The sequence below is a fragment of the Misgurnus anguillicaudatus genome, chromosome 24 (genome assembly GCF_027580225.2).
Source record: "Misgurnus anguillicaudatus chromosome 24, ASM2758022v2, whole genome shotgun sequence".
NCBI classification, from domain to species: Eukaryota; Metazoa; Chordata; class Actinopteri; order Cypriniformes; family Cobitidae; genus Misgurnus; species Misgurnus anguillicaudatus.
Genome location: NC_073360.2, coordinates 48152216 through 48172232, shown reverse-complemented (window position 1 = coordinate 48172232; position 20017 = coordinate 48152216). Strand labels below are relative to the sequence as shown.

Here is a 20017-nt window from a genome sequence, read left to right as displayed (position 1 = left end):
GTACCAAAAGTTCCAAAGCTAGGTTTTTTTTTTTTTTTAGAAAAAATAGTTCAAAAAAGTTCCAAAAAGTGGCAAAAGTTCGAAAGCTATGCTAATGTATGTACTGTAAGCTTGTGTTCAAAAAAGTGTATGTTGCGCAATGAGATGTAGAGCATGTCAGTAAATGAGAATCAGTGTATGCAGAGTCAGAGGTTCCAGAACTTGACTCAGTTGAAGGCAGACATTCATTGTTGCCTTTACGTTGCCTCCATCAGTAAACAGATCTTGTTGATTGGCCTTTCCAATTCACTTGTCTGGGTCTTGATATGGACACGCCGAACAAATCCTTTAGAATCCGCCATGGCTTTAGTGATGCGTCCTATTGGCCAAGAATTTCTGGGTGCAGATTCATCCAAAATGAGCACAACATCTCCAACAGCAAAGTTTCTGTAAATATTGTTCCATTTTTGTCGCTCTTGCAACATGGGGAGGTATTCCCTCACCCACCTTTTCCAGAATAGAGCCGTGATGTATTGGACCTGTCTCCAACGACGCCGAACATACAAGTCCTTTTTTTGGAATAAACCAGGCGGCAGGATAGGTTTTCCCTTTAGTTGAAGTAAATGGTTGGGGGTTAAGGCTTCAATATCATTAGGATCATCTGAAGAGGGAGTAATAGGACGGTCATTCAATATCGCCTCTACCTCACAAAAAATTGTCTGTAATGCTTCATCATCCAAAACCTGTTGCTTTACCACTGAGGATAACACCTTTTTCACGTCCTGGATCAAGCGCTCCCACACGCCTCCATGATGGGCCCCATATGGAGGGTTTAAGGTCCATCTAATTCCATCCTGTGCTAAGCGGTTTTGGATTTTGCTATGATTCAGTTCTAAGATGGCTTGCTTTAATTCACGATTTGAGCTGACAAAGTTTGTTCCATTGTCTGACCGAATTTCCTTAACTTGCCCTCTGCGGCAGATGAATCTTCTTATTGCATTTATACAGGAATCTGTATCAAGAGAATGCGCCACCTCAAGGTGGATTGCACGACAAGTAAGGCAAGTGAACAGAACTCCGTACCTTTTCACGAAGCTTCTGCCTCTCTTTACTTCCATTGGTCCGAAGTAATCCATACCAACATGTGTGAATGGTGGAAGATCAGCTGAAATCCTGTCAGTAGGAAGATCAGCCATTTTTTGCTCACCTGGTTTTTGTCGTTGTCGTTGGCATGTCAAGCACTCTCTAATGACCTTTCTAGATGCTGAGTTGGCATGAGGGATCCAGTAACGACGACGAAGGGTGGAAAGCATGTGGTTTCTTCCTCTATGGCCAACCTTTTCATGTACATATTGAAGAATGAGTTTTGAAATATGGCTGGCTTTTGGCAAAATTGCAGGATGTTTTGATTCTTCTGGTAAGGCTGACTTGCTCAATCTCCCACCCACTCTTAACACTCCATCAACAACAACTGGGTCTAGCCTATACAGATGGCTTGACTTCTTAACAGCACCAGAGCTCAAGGCCGTCATTTCATCCATGTAGAATCTTCTTTGCTCAAAGCATACCACAGCCTCCTCTGCCATAGATAGGTCATCAGCTGTGAGTTGCAGTTTCCACTTGCTATCTTGTTTAACACCAGATTGATTTCCATTCTTTATGTTCTGTTTTTCCTTTATTTTCAAATGAAGCCTTTCCTTAACTTTTAAGATCCATGCCACGGTTCTTCTGAGCTTTGTCCAACTGGAAAAGTACATTAGCAGCTTAGTGGTGGGACACATCTCTTGCTTTAATACAGCTGCGCATGAAAAGATTTCATCCCTCCCTTCGGAATCAGCATCTTGATGGACAGATGTTTCATCCACAACAGCAGGCCACTGACATTGAGGTTTTGTTAGAAACTCAGGGCCTTTGATCCATGTTGGAAATTTGAGGAAAGAGCTTACTTTTATGCCTCGAGAGGCTGCATCAGCAGGATTCAGTTTGGAGTTAATGTGTCTCCACTGAGTGACACTGGATTGGGCTCTAATAAAGGACACTCTATTGGCCACATAGGTTTTAAAACGTGCTGTTGTATTTGCAATATATTTCAGTACAGTCATACTGTCTGACCAGAAGACTGAATCACTCAGATTTAACTCTAGATGAGTTGACAGCATCTTATCTAAGCGCACAGCTAAAACTGCAGCTGTAAGCTCCAACCGGGGTATGGTGACTTGTTTAAGAGGTGCCACTCTTGCTTTGCCAATAACAAAGGAATCACACACTTCTTGCTTGCTATTCAGCAGTCTAAGGTATGAAACAGCACCAAATCCAACCTCACTGGCATCACAAAAGTGATGCAGCTGTGCCATAGTGACCTCACCAAAATCTTTGGGTGTGAAACATCTACTAATATTAAATGTGTTCAGCAGAACTAAATCATCCACCCATCTTTGCCAAGCTTGTGCTGTATCCACTGAAACTGTCTCATCCCATCCCATCTTCTTGCACAGGTGTTGAAGAATTTGTTTTGCAGTGAGAATTACTGGAGCTAAGAAGCCCATGGGATCATAAATAGAACTAACAGCCGACAGAATTCCCCGTCTTGTCAGCGGCTTATGTTTGTCCATAATGCTGAAGGTGAAGACGTCCCGTTCAACATCCCACTGTACTCCCAAAGCTCTTTCCATAGGGAGCTGGTCCCGGCAGAGGTCCAGTGTCTTTACACATTTAGCTCTGTTTTCTTCAGGGATCTCAGAAAGTACAGAACGATAGTTGCAGACCCACTTGTCCAGTCTGAAGCCTCCTTTAGCACATACCTCAGTAAGCTGTTGGTAGAGAGATATCGCCTGCCTTACGGAATACACAGACTTAAGGCAATCATCAACATAGAAATTATTCTTGATTGTATTGATTACCTCTTCTGGGTAGAGATGTTGGTTGTCATCAGCCGTCTTTAACAGAGCATAAGTGGCGCAGCTGGGGGAGGACACTGCTCCGAAGATGTGAACTAACATTCTGTGCTAGGCAAGTTCTTTGGTGATATCGCCATCAGGCCACCAGAGGAAACGAAGATAATTAATGTCTTCCTCCGCCACTCTGACTTGATGGAACATGCCTTTAATGTCTGTCATGAGAGCAATTGGACCTTGACGAAAGCGAATGAGCACGCCTAGCAAAGTGTTTGTCAAATCGGGTCCTTGTAAAAGCTCATTATTCAGTGAGGTTCCAGCAAAAGTTGAAGCACAATCATAGACCACACGCAGCGTTTTCTTATGAGGGTGATAGACACCATGATGTGGTACATACCACACTTTCCCGTCTTCATGTTCCAGCTGATCCTGTGGTATAATCTCTGAATGTCCTTCTGCCATCACATTTTTCATGAATTCTTTATATTCATCATAAAATGATTGGTCTTTCTTAAACTTTCTGAGTAAGTATTGTGCCCTCAGCTGGACCACATGCTTATTGTTGGGCATTTTCACATTTGAGTTTCGAAAAGGTAATTTCAAGTGGTAATGGCCATCTTTGAGCACTGCTGACTTCGACATGATATCCATGAACTGTTTGTCTTCCACAGACATTTCGACATGCTCACAATGCTGTTCAGAAAAATCTTGGTTATATTGCCTGACAAACATTTCTTCCAAGTTACTTATAGAGATACGGTTAACGTAAACAGAAGCATCATCATGTCCATTACTATCTACACTAGGACTGAGTGGACCATTGATGACCCACCCAAGAATAGTTTTCACAGCATAGGGACCACTACCCTCACTGTTAACTATTTTCCATGGTTCCAATGCTTTAGGAGTGTTCACACCAATAAGCAGCCCAATGCTTGCATCTATTGGTGTTAATTCTACATCTTTCAAGTAAGGCCATTTTCTTAAATCTTCCTCTTTAGGAATGTTTTCTCTCGTGACAGGAATTGACTTTTGGGTGTATACATCTGGCAATCTCAGATATGCATTTTCTTTTAAAGCAGCTACTTCCAAACCAGGGACTTTATAGCTACTCACAGGTCTTTCCTGACCCATTGTCTTAAGCAATATTTCCACTTTCTTTCCATTTGCATTTAGCTCCATCATCAATGACTCTGTGCAAAAAGTTGCAGAGCTGCCTGGATCCAGAAATGCATAGGTCTCCACAACTTTGGTTCCTTTGTGCAACTTCACCTTTACTGGGACAATGGACAATGCACATTCTTTTGCTCCGGCCCCATTATGGCTCTCTGAGTTTAATGAAACCAGAGCACTTGACATTGATGCTTCTTTAGATACCTTTTTCAGAGATGGTCTTGAAATGTCTTGAGATTCAATGTGAAGGACTGTTGGGTGATTCTTATGACAAGTCTGGCATGACAAACGTTTTGGACAGCTCTTACTCATGTGCCCTTTTCTTAAGCAGCCAAAGCATAGACCATTAGTCTTGATAAACTCTATCTTTTCTTTATTGAGCTTCTGCTTGAATGATTCACACATCTCCATGGAATGATCTCTCTTACAAAACAAGCACTGGGTTAGAAAAACATTTCCAAGTGTAGAGTTTGACTGGTCATGGTCTAATTTGAGTTTGTTAATTGCCTGTTCGGACACTGGAGCAACAGAGGTAGCAAAGCTACTGCCTTTAGGTTTGTAAGCTGACTTTGTTGCTTTTGGAGTAACCCTTTCTTTTGGGTTCTGTGTCTCACCAAAGACAGGATCAAATGCAGCTCTCACTTGCTTTTCAAGGAACTCCAGTAGGTCTTTGAATCTAGCTCTGCAGTTGTGCTTCTCTCTTATGTTGCAAACAATCGTTCGCCATTTGTCTCGAAATCTGAAAGGCAATTTTGACACAAGAATCCTCATATTTGTTGAATTTTCCAGCTCTTCAACAAAACCGGCTTCATCCATTGTGTTAAAACAGCTTCTCAAGAAGAATGTGTATGATCGCAAAGCTGAAACATCATCTGGCTTTATAACAGACCAATTCAAAGCCTTATCCATATAAGCAGAAGTTATTTTAACTCTGTTTCCAAAATTCCATTCAAGCTGCCCTTTTGCTTCTTCATAAGCGGTTTGTGGATCCATGTGCATACAACTCCGCACAAGGCTTCTGGGCTGTCCAGTTGTAAATTGTTCTAAATAATAAAGCCTGTCCTGCATATTGTCAGTTTTGCTTTCTATTCCTTGCTCAAATGCTTTAATAAAGGATCTAAACTGCAGAGGATTACCATCAAAAACGGGAATCTCAATAGATGGAAGAAGTGATAATCTCTGCTGTTTTATTAACATTTCAGTAATCTCATTTTGCTTTCTCATCACTTCAACAAGAGCACTGCTACCAGAGTCAGGTTCATTGTACATTTGTTTTGAACTGTTCACCTCTCTTTTAACTGATGTTAATGGTAGAGGTAAATTATCTGGAGCGACAAACAAAGGTAACACAGGTGGAGATTTTTTCTGCATTCTTTGAGACTTTTGAACTGTTGCAGGCGGTGGCTCTTTAGACATTCCAGACGACGTTGTAACTGAGCTGCGTGAGCCAGCTTGAGACTTGGAATCCTTTGTCTGCGGTTCCTGCAATGATGTGAAAACCTGCACCTTTGCATCTGCTACAGCCAAATTTGTCTTTATTGCCAATGTTTCTCTTCGTGCTTTTAACTGGGCTTCTTCATACTCAAGAGCATGCTTCTCTTGTAGAGCTGCTGCTTGTGCTCTTAAAGCAGCTCGTTCCACCTCAGCTTGTATGTGCGCTACTGAAGCTCTCGACGATTTGCTTTTCATACTAGACGCTTTACTAGCGCTACCCGATGCCTGGCTGGGTGTGTTTGAAGAGGCTTTTTGTGACACTTGAGAAATACTATCATGAGGCTGAATTGTATCCACCTCAAAACTTGGTCCTGCGCTTTCCACATTCATCCAAGCTTCCATTCTATCCAAAAATGCTTTGAAATTAAGTAACTTAGGCTCATACCAATCGCTATGGTCCGTTTCTCGTTCATCCTCATTTAATAAACTTTGAACTGAAACTTGCAACTCCATAAACTGTGCCAAATAATTATTAAAAGTGTCCAAATGTTCTTGAATTAAAGTTTTTGGTTCCCCAGCTTCAATAAGAGTATCAATCTCATTTTGTTTTCTTGTGATACAGCAGAGTTTCCCTCTTCGTTTTTTAATCAAACTAAAAAGTTCTCTTTCTATATCAGCCTCTTTTCCAGGTTCCTTGTCCATTTTCAAACTCAAAGCTCAATACACTGGGTTACGTAAATAATTGTCCAACAAAAAAGCTTCACTTCGTCTTTGTTTTAACTTGTTAACTGAAGAATTCAATGCACTTATCAGCCATAAGTTTCAGTTCTTTGTAAATGAAATGCCATGCTACTCACAAACTTTATGTGTTTTCTCCAAATCCATTCGATGATGTTCCAGCAATCCAATGTAATCCACTTTCGAAGTTAAATTCCAAGTGTACCAGTAAATGAAACAATCTTTTGACTTAAATGTAGCGGCCTTCCAAAGGTTCTTAACACTCTAAATTAAGGCCGTGGATCGAGTGAACAGGTGGTTCCTCTGTACGCACTTCCAACACTCTCTTTATGCAAAAATATATCCATTTATTCAAAGGTTGAACAGGCTTGACATTTCCAATAATATTACAACTTAAATGCTACATAAGTGAGAGAAGTGGTCAAAAGATTGTTTTAACCACCTTCACATGACCCCACATTTGTGTTGCCTGTTTCCTAACTCAAAACAAAAAACAACTCCCTAGGCCTTTCCCAGTTGCACCTGTATTCCATATTACCATAAAACTAAGAGTAAACAGGCACACTTACCATAAAACTAAAAGAGTAAACAGGCACACACATTTAAACCCATACCAAAACACATACATTCAAAACCATTAAATAATAACTATAGAAAAACTTAAGTGCTATTACTCAGAGCATGATTATGCAAATGAAGGTCAAAAATAACAAAATGGCTACGAAAAACTTGATTAGTTTATTTTTTTATTTTCCTTTCTTGTATTTTTGAATTTTGTGTTGGTCAGTGTATGGTGGACGGCCCATGTAAGCCAACCACAACAAAGCCCATTCCGTTGACCTGTTTCCAATGATAAAAAGGGTCTTTTAATTATTACTGTCGAGCTCAAAGTGATTTTAGTTATTTAACTGATTAATAAACTTGTTATCTGTGAGTTTGTCTCTGCTTGTCCTTTTCATTTGGTTGAAAGCCTGGAGTGCGGGCCTTATTAGTAGGAGTTGACTTTAATACAGTCACATACTCATCTAGTCTTCCTCCTCTCACATCCTTTATCCTCATCACCAATTTATGCTGTATATTCACGAGACAAACAATGCTATCAAGCTTGTAAAATACTATAGCTAGAATTGTAGCAACCAAAGCACATAAACGCCCCCAAAGCGCCTCAAGCGATCATTTTTAGAACAACACCTGACTTTCAGACGCCTTTGATGGAGTTCAGGATTTTACCTCAAGATTGTACAAATTATAATAATGACCTAATGTACTGTTCACGGAGTATGAATTTACTGTTTTTACATTTATTTTGAATTAGTCATAGAATGTGTTGTGTTTTATTGCAAATTTATTATAAAGTTTGTGTTTGTCCACTAGATGGCGCAGTTTGACTCTGACGTTCAGAAAGCGTCTGACAGATAATCAACAGTGATAGATCAAAACTGAAATGTCAAGTTTATCATTTTATAAAACTTTGTGATTTTATTTACATTTCATTCAGTGTCTCAACTTTTTTGTAATTGATCACATAATCATCAAAAAGTCCTGCAGTCAGATCTTGAAGAACACAAAAGCAAAGACGTCCAATATTTGGGTTTAGATATAAATGAGCTGCGAGTCTTCAATGTTGTGCTGAACTTGAACACATTTCAGTTTAAGATGAAGTTAAAAAAACCCAACAGTGTAGAAGAAGAGGAATCTTGTCAGTAAGTTTATGATCCTATGAGATTTCTTGCTCCTCTTACACTGACTGATAAATCACTCTTATAGGAAATGTGTAGACAGAAGCTGAGTTAGGATGAAGATTTACCTCCAACACTTCAAAGTCAGATTTAGATAAAGTCACAGATCAGATCCTGTACTGAATAATCAACTCATACGATTAAGAGGAAGTGATGTCACTATTGTGTCTTCTTATTCACCATCAGATCATACTGAAGATCAGAAAGACATCTTTACATCTTCAGTGCTGTCTTTAAATCCTAAAAATGAAAGTGAAAGTCAATCAGATATGAGATCATCATCAGTGTCAGATGAAGAGATAGAAAAACAAACTATACGTGCTGTCAGTCAGTGATAGAAATGAAATCTTCAACATAATAAACATGTCAACAATCTGTTTATCACATACACATGAGCTACAACAATACAAAAACACATTTCATCTATTTCCTCTGAATATTTGATGTCAATGTAAGAGATGAATGTATTGATATGTATGTAGTATAATATAATGACACACTGACAGTTTTATGAGTTCACACACAAACAGTAAGAAAATGAAGGTGATGCTTTATTTGAAAAGTCCTGGAGGTTGACAGTCGTGTAAATAAAGAGAAACAGCATCAATGTCAAAGCTCGACAGAGAGTTGTGTGAAGTGTCCATCAGATTTTAAGAGTTGACTTTCTCTTCTTTTTTCTAATCTTCATCTCTATCATTTATCATCTGTACTTTTTGTTTATCTGTTGTGTATATATTGTGTTTGTGTTGTTATTTCTGTCTGTATTCTGATGATTTGATAAATAGTGCTTAAAACCAATAAAAACCAAGTTGTTAAGGTGAACATCTAGTCAAGTGTGCATAACTATAGAGGTGTCGGCCTATCAAACAAACCCCATTAACAAACATCATATATAATGTGTAAGAAGAGTAAGATCACAATATTAAATCCTGGAGTGAACAAACTCAACATCACAGTTAGTAAACAGACTCAGACATTGGATTGAATTCTTATTGTGTTGATCTGACAAAGCATCAAGTGTTGTTCATGTACACTTCATATTTTCTGTTTGTTGGGCTTAAAGGATACACAGCCTATAACAGCAGCAGATCAATTTACATTTATTTCTAATATTTATATTCTAGGATTTAAATGACACTGCATGAGTTTACTTCAAACATTTATTTAAATAAGCTCTTCTCACCATACTGTCTGTAGTTTATAATGTGGATCATCTTTTAGATCAGAGATCAGCTTCACTCCTGAATCTGTGAGATTATTACGAGACAGATCCAGATCTCTCAGGTGTGATGGGTTTGATCTCAGAGCTGAAGTCAGAGCAACACAACCTTCATCTGTGATATCACAACACCTCAACCTGTAGAGAACAGAGACTTTATGTGAATGATGCAAAACTACAAAGTTTGTCCACAAATCTCTAACCTCCATCTCTTCATGTAATGTTACTCTATCAATCCCTCAGTAACTGAGACACTGTGTGTTTAAATGTCAAATAAATCCATCACACAGCTGACTATTAGTGTTAGATGTCCTAAACCACATGAACATTTCTTTATAAATCTGTATTGAGTTCATGACTCACACTTGTAATTCTCATCAGGTATTTGATGTAAAATCTTCCTCTATTACAGGAGGAATATCAGCTGGAGATAACATAACTCTGATCTTACATTAAAAGATGTTACAGCATTTAAAGATCAATTTCACTCAATCTATAAAAACATTATTAATGTGTGTGTCAGTGTCAATGATGGATCAATGTTTTTAATCATCTTTATAAAAACAACACAACGAGGAGAAAAACTCTTCATACACAATAATATCAGCAAAGATTTCATCAAAGAAACACCAAACTAAATTTTCTGACATTTTAACAGAGGAGTTTTGTTGCACGTTGTGAAGGAAATTGAAATGAATCATAACTAACTTCACCACACGGCTCTCTGGAATGCTTGATTCTGATTGGTCAGTTGAGACATTTGCAGGTTCGTTCTTTTCAAATAATAACCGCTCCAAAGTAATAACGCATAGCCGGACTACTTGTAAGTTTAAAAGCCCTCCGCGCCAACAAAGAGTACTGTTTGGCGCCATCTTGTGACAAACACTGGACAAAAAAAAACCCATTTAAACAGTGGATAGAACAACGAACAACGACAAGACACAGAGAGCTTACTGAGACTGAACGTGACAAAATAGAGCATGACAGCTACGAAGCCAACACTAAAATGGAGACAGACAAGTATGAAGCAGAGGATCTTAATAAGGTATTACGATCATTTTATGCATCTGTGCAAAGTTTCGCGGAAGGATAAAAATGTTAATTTAAAACAAATATGCCAATAAAATGTTTCAAATTCATATTCATGTCCAGTTTTTTTCTTATGTGACAAGTAGCCGTGTAATAAGCGGGATAATGTAGAGGCAGCAGGTAGTTATTGGGAAATAAGCCCCTTCAGTGTGATACAAGACCCTCCGCTTCGCGTCGGGTCCTGATCACACTGTCGGGGCTTATTTCCCAATAACTACGGGCTGCCTCTACATTATCCCTTACATAACTAACATGTCTTTTCCTTACAGGTTTGAACATTTGTACTGTATGCTTTTGACAATAAAATGTGTTGAAATAGATGAAGTACGTGTGGTTAAATGATTTCAATTTAAACCCCATGACTTGTTAAAGCTGAGGTCATCAAAAAGTTAAATTTGTTTTTGTCTGCATGTTAACAGAGAGGAGTTTCTGAATTGCAGATATAAAGAATAAATCATATTAGAGATAAATGATGTGACTTTGTCATGTATCTATCCTATATAAACTCTTGAATTCTTTCTGATGAGGAGGATTAAATCATATTCAAAGACATTGACTGGAGTCTGTCAGTTTGAACACATGATCTTATTTCATCAAGTGTTTGTGTTCATTAGAGGTGGGAATTGTTTGGACCCTCATGAATCGATTCAGAATCGACATATATAATTAATATGTTAACCGGCATATCGATATGTAACTGTAACTGAAATATCATCTAATCATCATCATTATTCACAGTGATTTTGGCAGTATTACTGTATTTATCTAATGCAGCGCACCCAGCGTCTCCGTCTGAATAACAAATTATGTGCATATTTTTACAGAAGTATATTCATGTTCTTATCTATATATAAACATTAAGCGGCAGGTTTTTGGAAACGGTATTAGCACATCAGATGAGTCCATAAATGAAAGGCGCTGTTTCTTCTAATATGATTTATTGCCGCTCACTGAACAGAGAAAAGGCAGAGGAAGACCATCCCAACCAGAGGCGTCATGCCCATTCAAACTAAGGGGGCACGTGCCCCCTTGATTTTTTTGAGCCAATGGATTTTGCATCCAACCTCAAAATCAAATAAGCGTCCATTAATCTGTTATTTGACTTTTAATCTATTTAATATGCACACTATTATACATTCTGTGCTGCATCCTTGTCACTTTTCGGAGATTTTCGCCGTTTTGATAGTGTTTTGATCATGTTACATTACTTTTATTCTGACGGCAGCTGGCGCTGCAGTCATTGCAGTCGTAGACGTCATCATCGTCTGTGCGCGCTCACGAGCTCTCTGCTGTTGCTGGCTTGCTGCATTTGGCTATCTGAGGAATTAAAACGTGTTAGAAACGCTCACAACATTTCCAAACCCCAGTAAGTTACGGTAATGTGCAGTTAACCTCCTCTGTGTAGAAAATGTATGGTTTTAAATGTGACCGTCTCAACGTTATATTAGTAGAGATTCATCTTCTTGGCACAACGCCAAAGTTCGCCAGAGTTCACGCGGGAGCGGAATCTCACATGCTCACATATGAGGTAAAATTTAATGCAAAAATCCGTTCCTCTAATAATTTTATCTAAACATATTTTTTTTAATCATTATTGAACATTAAAATCAATCACGTGGCTATAGCTTATGTCATTTTCGTTGTACTTTATGGTTTTAAAATTACATTAATTTTATATGATAATGCAGTTGTTGTGCAAATGCATTAATGACACAATTAAACAAGCCATTAAGACTTAAATAAATAAAACATGCCGTTTCAGATGTAAATGTGATGCAAATGTGTCATTATTCCAATTGAATAGTATTTGATATTAAAGTTAGTCATCACTTTTATTTGGGAGGTTTTTGCATGAAAGCAGGGGTTTTCAGATTGTTAGAAATGTAAGTGCCATGGAAAAGACTGAAAGCTCTATAATATTTCGTTTGATGTCTGTGTATGCACAAATTTCTGTGAGCTGTTGACACTGTGCCCCCTTAAAAAAAATTGGTGCATGATGCCCCTGATCCCAACCAGTGGTGTAGTCTAGATTTTTGTAGTGAGTATACTGTGATTTTTCCCCTCTCACCCTCATGCTCACTCGTCCCAGCACAATGCACCACCACACTCACAGATGCATACAGTATGGATCTTCATGTAACAGAGCATTCTGAAAGTGTACTCATAAACACATTAACTGAATGTGTTATCAACATGTCAGTTTATTATAAGAAAAAAAGACTTTAACAGCCAATGGGTTTACAGCTGGGGAAACTAGATGGATTTTTAGACTGGTTTAGTGTTAATCAACATCTAATTCGGGGCCAAAACTTACTCAACCGTTAATTAAAATTAAATAAACTGTTTACAATCTTCAATCCGTGGCTACCACATGCATTGAAGAAGAAAAATATCCACTCTTTCAATAGCTATTATATGACAACTATTGATAACATTACCATGTGTAATTTAATGGTGTAAATGTTTTTAATTAATACACATTTAAGATGACCATGATTTAACTCTAATTTGCATAGTCATTGATATAAAAAGCTTATTTTTTGCATATAATACAAGCATTGTCTAAAAATGAAAATAGGCTTTTATCTTTACTATTACAAGACCATCATGTAGCCTAATATTAGACACCAAAACCAAAGTGAAGAAAATTATCTTTAATTTGCAAGTCTGAACTGAACATCAACGCAGACATGAATTTCCTCACAGAAGTTTAAGATCATATACATCTTGAACGTAGATATATAAATGAACACAGAGAAAGTAAGTTTAACACTGAAGCACAAGCAAACATGCTGAAAGCTAAAACCATCAGGATATAATTACGGGCTTATTTTATTGCATTTGGAGCCTTACCTCCAGATAAAGTAATAAACTGGACTGATGATTTAAATGTTGTTTACTCACATGTGCGTTGTTAACTCTATGGATTTTATGTTGCAGCAGCTCGTTCACTTCACATGGATTGTTTGTCGCGTGAGCAGCTACACTGCAGGTTCGAGTTCATTTGGCGCTAAGCAGACCTCTTGGTGATGTCAAAGTACCGCGAGAGCGATTCAAAGCAGATTTCTCCATGTGATAACTGAAATCGCTCTCGTGGTACTTTGTTGTCACTCGCCTGTGGGTTCTTGTGGCGCCACACCAGTCTGCTCCCCAGTCACTCTAGCGCCGCTATAGGGAATGTGGAGTTGACGTCACGCGGTGTTGCATTATGTGTAATCCGCCATATTTGCAGGCACGCGTCCTATCCCGCTGTATTAGATTTCATGTGTTGGAGGTTGTTTTTGTATTTTCTGTCGAGATTTTTATAAACTTCGATATGTTTGGTCAGTACTGCTCGATCAAGCAGGTCACGCGATCGTTCAGGGAGGTTATTCGTGGAAAAAACAAGGGAAGCCGGTGCAGGAGCTGACGAAAAGACGCCGGATTGCATGGTTTGCCTGCTGCAATCAGGAGAAAAACGTCTACTTTTCAAAAAAATCCCTGCATCAGCGAGAGTGTGTTCGCTGCATTTTCAGTAATTCAGTAATTTGTGATTAATAAAAGCAGAACCATCTAAATTGTCTTGTTTTTATGCTAACACTGTCAAACTAACTTGTAAATGTGAGTTATTGATTGATTCATTCATTCATTTCTGATCACCCTAAACACATGAGTTATAAAAATAAATATTTAGACAATTTTGACGATTGTAACACATATTTTTTATTAAATGCAACTCAAACCCACTGCTTGTGACTCTTTAAATGACAACGTTAGCTAAATATTTAGCATTTTGTGTGTTTTAATAACTTGGCCAAAACAGAAGTGCCATCTTTTGAACATGTGTTGATTCATCGCACAGAATACAACAGAGAAATTATTTTATAGAATCATTAAGATACGTAGGTATTAACACATTGTCAGTAAATAGCTGGTTTGCCAACCATACGACTCCAAAAAAAGAAGTGTCACCTTATTATAAGCTTGAAGGGATTTATAGCTCTTAAACTCCTGCAAAGTGTAAATAAAGTCCTGCAAAAACAAGGTAATTGTGAGCGGAGGTCCGTAATCCAGTCTTGGGCTGCTAAATCATATGGATCTATGTTGTTTATTTGTCCAAATAAAGTTTTTTGGCAGTAGCATTTAGTTTCTCCCGATAGGGTCCCTTCTCTTTTTCTTTCAACTTATCGATTTCTTCCGTTCTTCTTCAATTTTACCTAGTTTTTAACTGAACACACGCACAATTAAATGGCATAGCGGTCGGCGGTGCCTCTAAACATGGCGCCCACATCCCATAATGCAACACTGCGGTGACGTACCTTAACATTCCCTATAGTATTAATTTGATTTCATACACTGATCGGATCGCGCAGTTCGCCAGGAAGTCAAACACACCAAATATATAGCCTATGTATATCCCTTTCAACCCGCTAAAGTAGCAAGTGTAGCATGCTAATGGTTAGTGCTTCACATCTAAATTATGACTAAAAGTTTGAAATGTCACACAACCATGCTGTTACGCATCCTGACGCTATTTTTAGTGGGAATACGGAAATCCTTGACAATTCCTAGTGGGTATACGGCGTAGTCCTGCGTATCACGTAGACTACACCACTGATCCCAACATGTATTTTGTTTTCTTGCAGTTAAGAATTAGTCAAATAGGGCTAGATGTATTTGTTTTTTCTTTCTCTTCTGCTCGTGTAAGCTCCGCTGTGGGTGCTCGTGCGGTGCGCTCTCTCAAGCTGTCCGTGTGCAGCACCCCTCTCACAGTTGAGTTCCGCTTTTTGGTTCTGATAACGTCATGTTATTCTTCTTCTTCTTCTGCAATTTTTTTGGCGGTTGGCAAACCAGCTTATGGTGCACTACCGCCACCTACTAAACTGGAGTGTGGAGCACCGATATACAAGGAAATGCTTAAGTAAAAAAAAAAAAAAAAAAACTAAATTATCCCATATAAACCTATTTCTTTAATAAATTTAATAATGACTCTATATCTCTTCCATTGCTCTGCACTACATTCCAAAAAGCTTTGTAAATTACAAGTTATTATGTCCAATTTTTCCATTTCCCGAAACATTGCTATTCTTTCATTTTCATACTGTCGACAAATAAATAATATATGCTCTATTGTCTCTGTTTGATCACACTGTCTGCATTTACCAGTTGCATGCTTTCCTATTTTAAAAAGGGAATTATTTAATCCAGAATGTCCTATTCGAAGACGTGAAATACAGATATCTTCTTTTCTGTTTTTAAATACACCTCTTCCATTTCCTACAAGTTGTTGAATACTATAAAGATGTCTGCCCTTGATATCAGTATTCCATGCTTCCTGCCATTTATTACGAGTATCTTCTTTCACTTGAGCCTGGACCTCTTTTTTACTAAGAGCCACTTGTATGTCAACTTCCTCATGATTTAGAGCTTGCTTAGCTAGTTTGTCAGCCACTTCATTAGCCTCCACTCCCACGTGAGCAGGGACCCATAGAAACATGATAAGACTTGAATTACTATTTCTCAGTAAGCTTGCAAGAATATCATAAATAATATCTTGCACGTCATGTTATTATTTTGTAAAATAACTTTTAAGAATCAATTCTTGACATTTGTGAATTGATTCAGAATCGTCCACATCATGATGCATCAAAGAATAATTTTTTTTCATAGTTTTTCATTTTTTTTTTCATTTTTCATATAATGGACAAAATGTTGTGTGACTCTTCTGTGTTTGTCTTCTGTGGACACCCGGTGAGGATAAATGTCTTGTGTGTGTTGTCTACACGGTTATGTAACTTAAGTCAGTCAGGTGTGTAGGGGAAATCTAACAACACAACATCATAAATATTCATGAGACTGCTGATGTATCTGCTTACTGATCAGGGCCCAGTTCCCCAAAACGTTCTTATCGCTAAGTAGTTCTTAACCTATTTCTTAACCTCTCTCTTAACTCTATGGCTCATTGAAGTCTGTTCCCTCTATGTTTATAGCTTTTACATTTATAATTTATTTAGAAAGATTAAAGATTTCAATTGGTTATACTAAAAAGCAATAATATTATGTATTGTATTATACATTTTTTTTAATATTTCATATTTGACAGTTTTATGCCATTTAACATATAGCTCTTTTTTCTCTACTGTTTGTTTTAAAACTGTTATGTTTCCATACATAATAAATATATATTATACATATAATATGATTCATACTGTAAAAATAATTGACTTACAATTAAAAACAGTCAAGATACATTACATAAATGCACACACACACACTTCTCAGTAGCCATTAAAACTTTCAATGTATATAAAGAATAAACGTATAATGTGATAAAAACGCTATAAAAACACTACACTAAAGGGAAACATAGGGAACAGACTTCCACACAACACCGGTAACTCCGAAACAATTTTTTTATTCGGCAACCCTTAAACCTTTTGACATTTTGCTTGACGTTGCTAAATTAAAAAAAAAAAATGCCTCCCAAGACAACTCATTATGGAGCTGCTGGATCTTCTCAGAACATATTCTCTATCTAACTAGGTTGTTTTTTATTGAAAACATTAATGGTAAGCAATACCGCATTAAACAGAAGTAACTGCAGCTGCTTGCCAATCAATTCTGATTGTTAAATACCTTACCATTAGTATAAAAGTGTATTACATCATTTTTAAAAGTCGTTAAACCCATGTCAAGAAGCGGCACAACGGGATAAGGAGGGTGGATGATTAGCGAGGGATACCTGCTTTGTCTATATTACTGACAATTTGATAACTGAATTATTAGTCTATTTTACGGATAACTTAAACTATGTTAAATCAAATGTTACTGGAATAGTTTGAGTAATGTTTCATTTGTATATAACGTGTTGTCTTTCTAAACATTGTAATGCACCTTTGCGTGAAGTGGAAAATCGATCCCTGAGAGATCGATCGCAAATAATTCAGCACCTTCACTTGGGACAGCAACATTGTTACGCCGAACTTAGAGACAGCGTGTTAAGAAGCTTCCTAAGAGACACTTCGGGGGAACACACTTAGGAACATAAACAACTTTGGTAAGATATATCTTTTTGAGTCTTTTTAGCGCGCTAAGAGTGAACGTTATCGGGGAACCGGGCCCAGATACTTTACATTTTAGTGTGTTTTTTTCATACAGTTTATGTTTAACTAAACCTCAGTATGTGTGACTATCAGAGAGATGATCTTACTTCAGTATCTCCAGTTTACAGTCAGGATTCTTCAGTACATCAGAGATCAGCTTCACTCCTGAATCTCTTAGATTATTATAGGACAGATCCAGATGTGTCAGGTGTGATGGGTTTGATCTCAGAGCTGAAGTCAGAGCAACCCAACCTTCATCTGTGATACCACAACTAATCAACCTGTAGAGAACAGAGACACACAGTTTGTTCACACACAGATCAAATCTACAGTGAGTTGAATTTGTTTCTCTTCTGTCATCATTTAGTGTTTATGAACATTTTCATTTTAGTTTCATTTATGTGTGTTTGTGTTTTACTTAAACACATCAGTGAGATTTACAAGGAAATTAACTTCATCCGTTTATGTTTATATTAACTGTGTGATTTATTTTTTATACAGTAATGAAATCAGATTTTTCTCATCAGACATCACTAAATTTTCTCTTATGTTTTTATTTCTGAATGATTTTTGTTTTTTACTTTTGTTCATAATTCAATTTTAATGTTTTATGTTTGTGACTTTCAGTAAGAGTTAAAGTGTTGTGATGAATGTTGAATAAAATCAGCTTCAGTTATCAAATACATTACTGAGATTAAATTAAAATTCACCATTCACCATTTAAAGTGGACCAAAACTTTTTATAAATGTTGTCTTTGAGTTTTGAACAATACTTGTCTGAGGACATCTTAGGGTGTTTTCAGAACTGAGTTTATGTTTCAGAACCTGCTGCTGTGAGGGTAGGCTGGACAGATGAACCCAAACGCAACGATGTCAGGGAAAAAACAGAAAACACTTTTATTTTTACACTTAACAAAACAAAGACCCACGAGGGGGTTCACGACATAAAACATGAAACACTTAACTACTACAAGATTGCCAGACTTAACTAGAACATGAAACAAGATACAGAACACAATGAACCTGCCCAGAACAAAAGATACACTGACATTAAATACAGAAAACCAAACAAGATAACGAGCGGGAACAGGTGATGGGAATAAGTAATAATTAACACTAAGCAGGAAGACGAGGGAGCGGGGACAAATGACAAGACACCGGAGGCACAAGCCAAACACAAAAACAAGGCATGAACCTCCACACAAGGCCAGGGACTGCCAGGACTCTGCCACCATGACAAAATACAAATATAACAAGACTTCAAGGCAGAGTCCTGACTGTAGCCCTTCCTAAAAGGACGCAACCTGGCTTACAAAAAGGGAACACACAAGACAAGAGAACATAATTAACATGACAAGACTAGAACACATCAGACTAAAACACATCAGACTAAAACTAAACAAGAGGTGCCAAAAACAAGATAAAACAAAACTAAATCAAACACACATAAGTCCACAGGATACTAAAACAGGACAGTCCACGGGGGTTTGGGGCGAGGACGCAGCTGGGACTGCGCGGGCTGAATCGACCGCGCGGGATGCGCGGGACGGGTCGGTGGCACGGGCTCTGTCGCCGGCACCGGCAGTGGCTGCGCGGAATGCGCGGGCTCAGTCTGTGACTGCGCGGACTGGGCGGGCTCCGGCTCTGGCTGCGCGGACTGCGCGGGCTCCGGCTCTGGCTGCGCGGACTGCGCGGGCTCCGGCTCTGGCTGCGCGGACTGCGCGGGCTCCGGCTCTGGCTGCGTGGACTGCGCGGGCTCCGGCTCTGGCTGCGCGGGCTCCGGCTCTGGCTGCGCGGGCTCTGTCAGCTGCGCGGGCTGCGCGGGCTCTGACATCCCAACAACAACCCGAACAGCGGCCAAGCCGAGGATCGGACCGACCAAGACCGCCAATTCCTCGAGGTTAGGATCCGAGTCTACGGCGGCTCTCCATAGCACGGAGTAGAACTGCTCACGACTCCTCCTGGTCAGCCAGTCCGGTATTGGGCATACTACAACTGGTAGTAGAAGCCCCACTGGAGATGACACGACATGAACTAACGGCGGCAACCCACTGCCTTTTTGGCTTTATCTAACAAATATGCAGTGCAAAGGAGAAGCAGAGAGAGAGAGAGAGAGACGCAGCGAGATGCTGCAAAATCACAGAAATATTCGCCAAGAAGGGAGCAGGTCAGTCAAGTTACCAGTAAACGCACACATCTATATATTATTATTGCTGATTAACGTTACATGTTTTAAAGTCAGGTGCTGGCGTGATGCATTGCTTTATGTAACTTACAGTTGCTCTTAACGCTTCAAGCAGATAATTTCATGCAGCAACACAAACACCAGGTGATTGTGAAGTTTATCATTTTATAAAACTTGTTTTTTTTGTGGAAAAACTGGATCAAAAGTGCAAATCAAGCTTTTTATGGCAATTTCACCTTATATTTGCAGTTCTTTAAAATAACTTTTTTAAATCTAATAATATAAGTAAAGTATAGGTTATTAAATATGTTTGTTTCATTTAAAATATTAATAGTTCAACATTTGAACTCCTTCCTTTTAAAAAGTGTAAGCCACCTGTGTATTTGTCTGTGGTATGGTAGACTACATTGTGTATTCCTAGTAAGTTTTTGAGGGTTCATCTACTAGACATAGGGGCTGTTTCCCAGACAGGGCTTAAGTCTAGT

General features: G+C 38.4%; 1 protein-coding gene across 1 annotated transcript in view; it reads right to left on the bottom strand.

Moving 5' to 3' along the window:
• LOC129437205 (protein NLRC3-like) overlaps positions 1 to 20017 on the bottom strand; it is a 578808-nt gene that overhangs the window by 471364 nt on the left and 87427 nt on the right. The gene's annotated exons all lie outside the window — the stretch shown is intronic.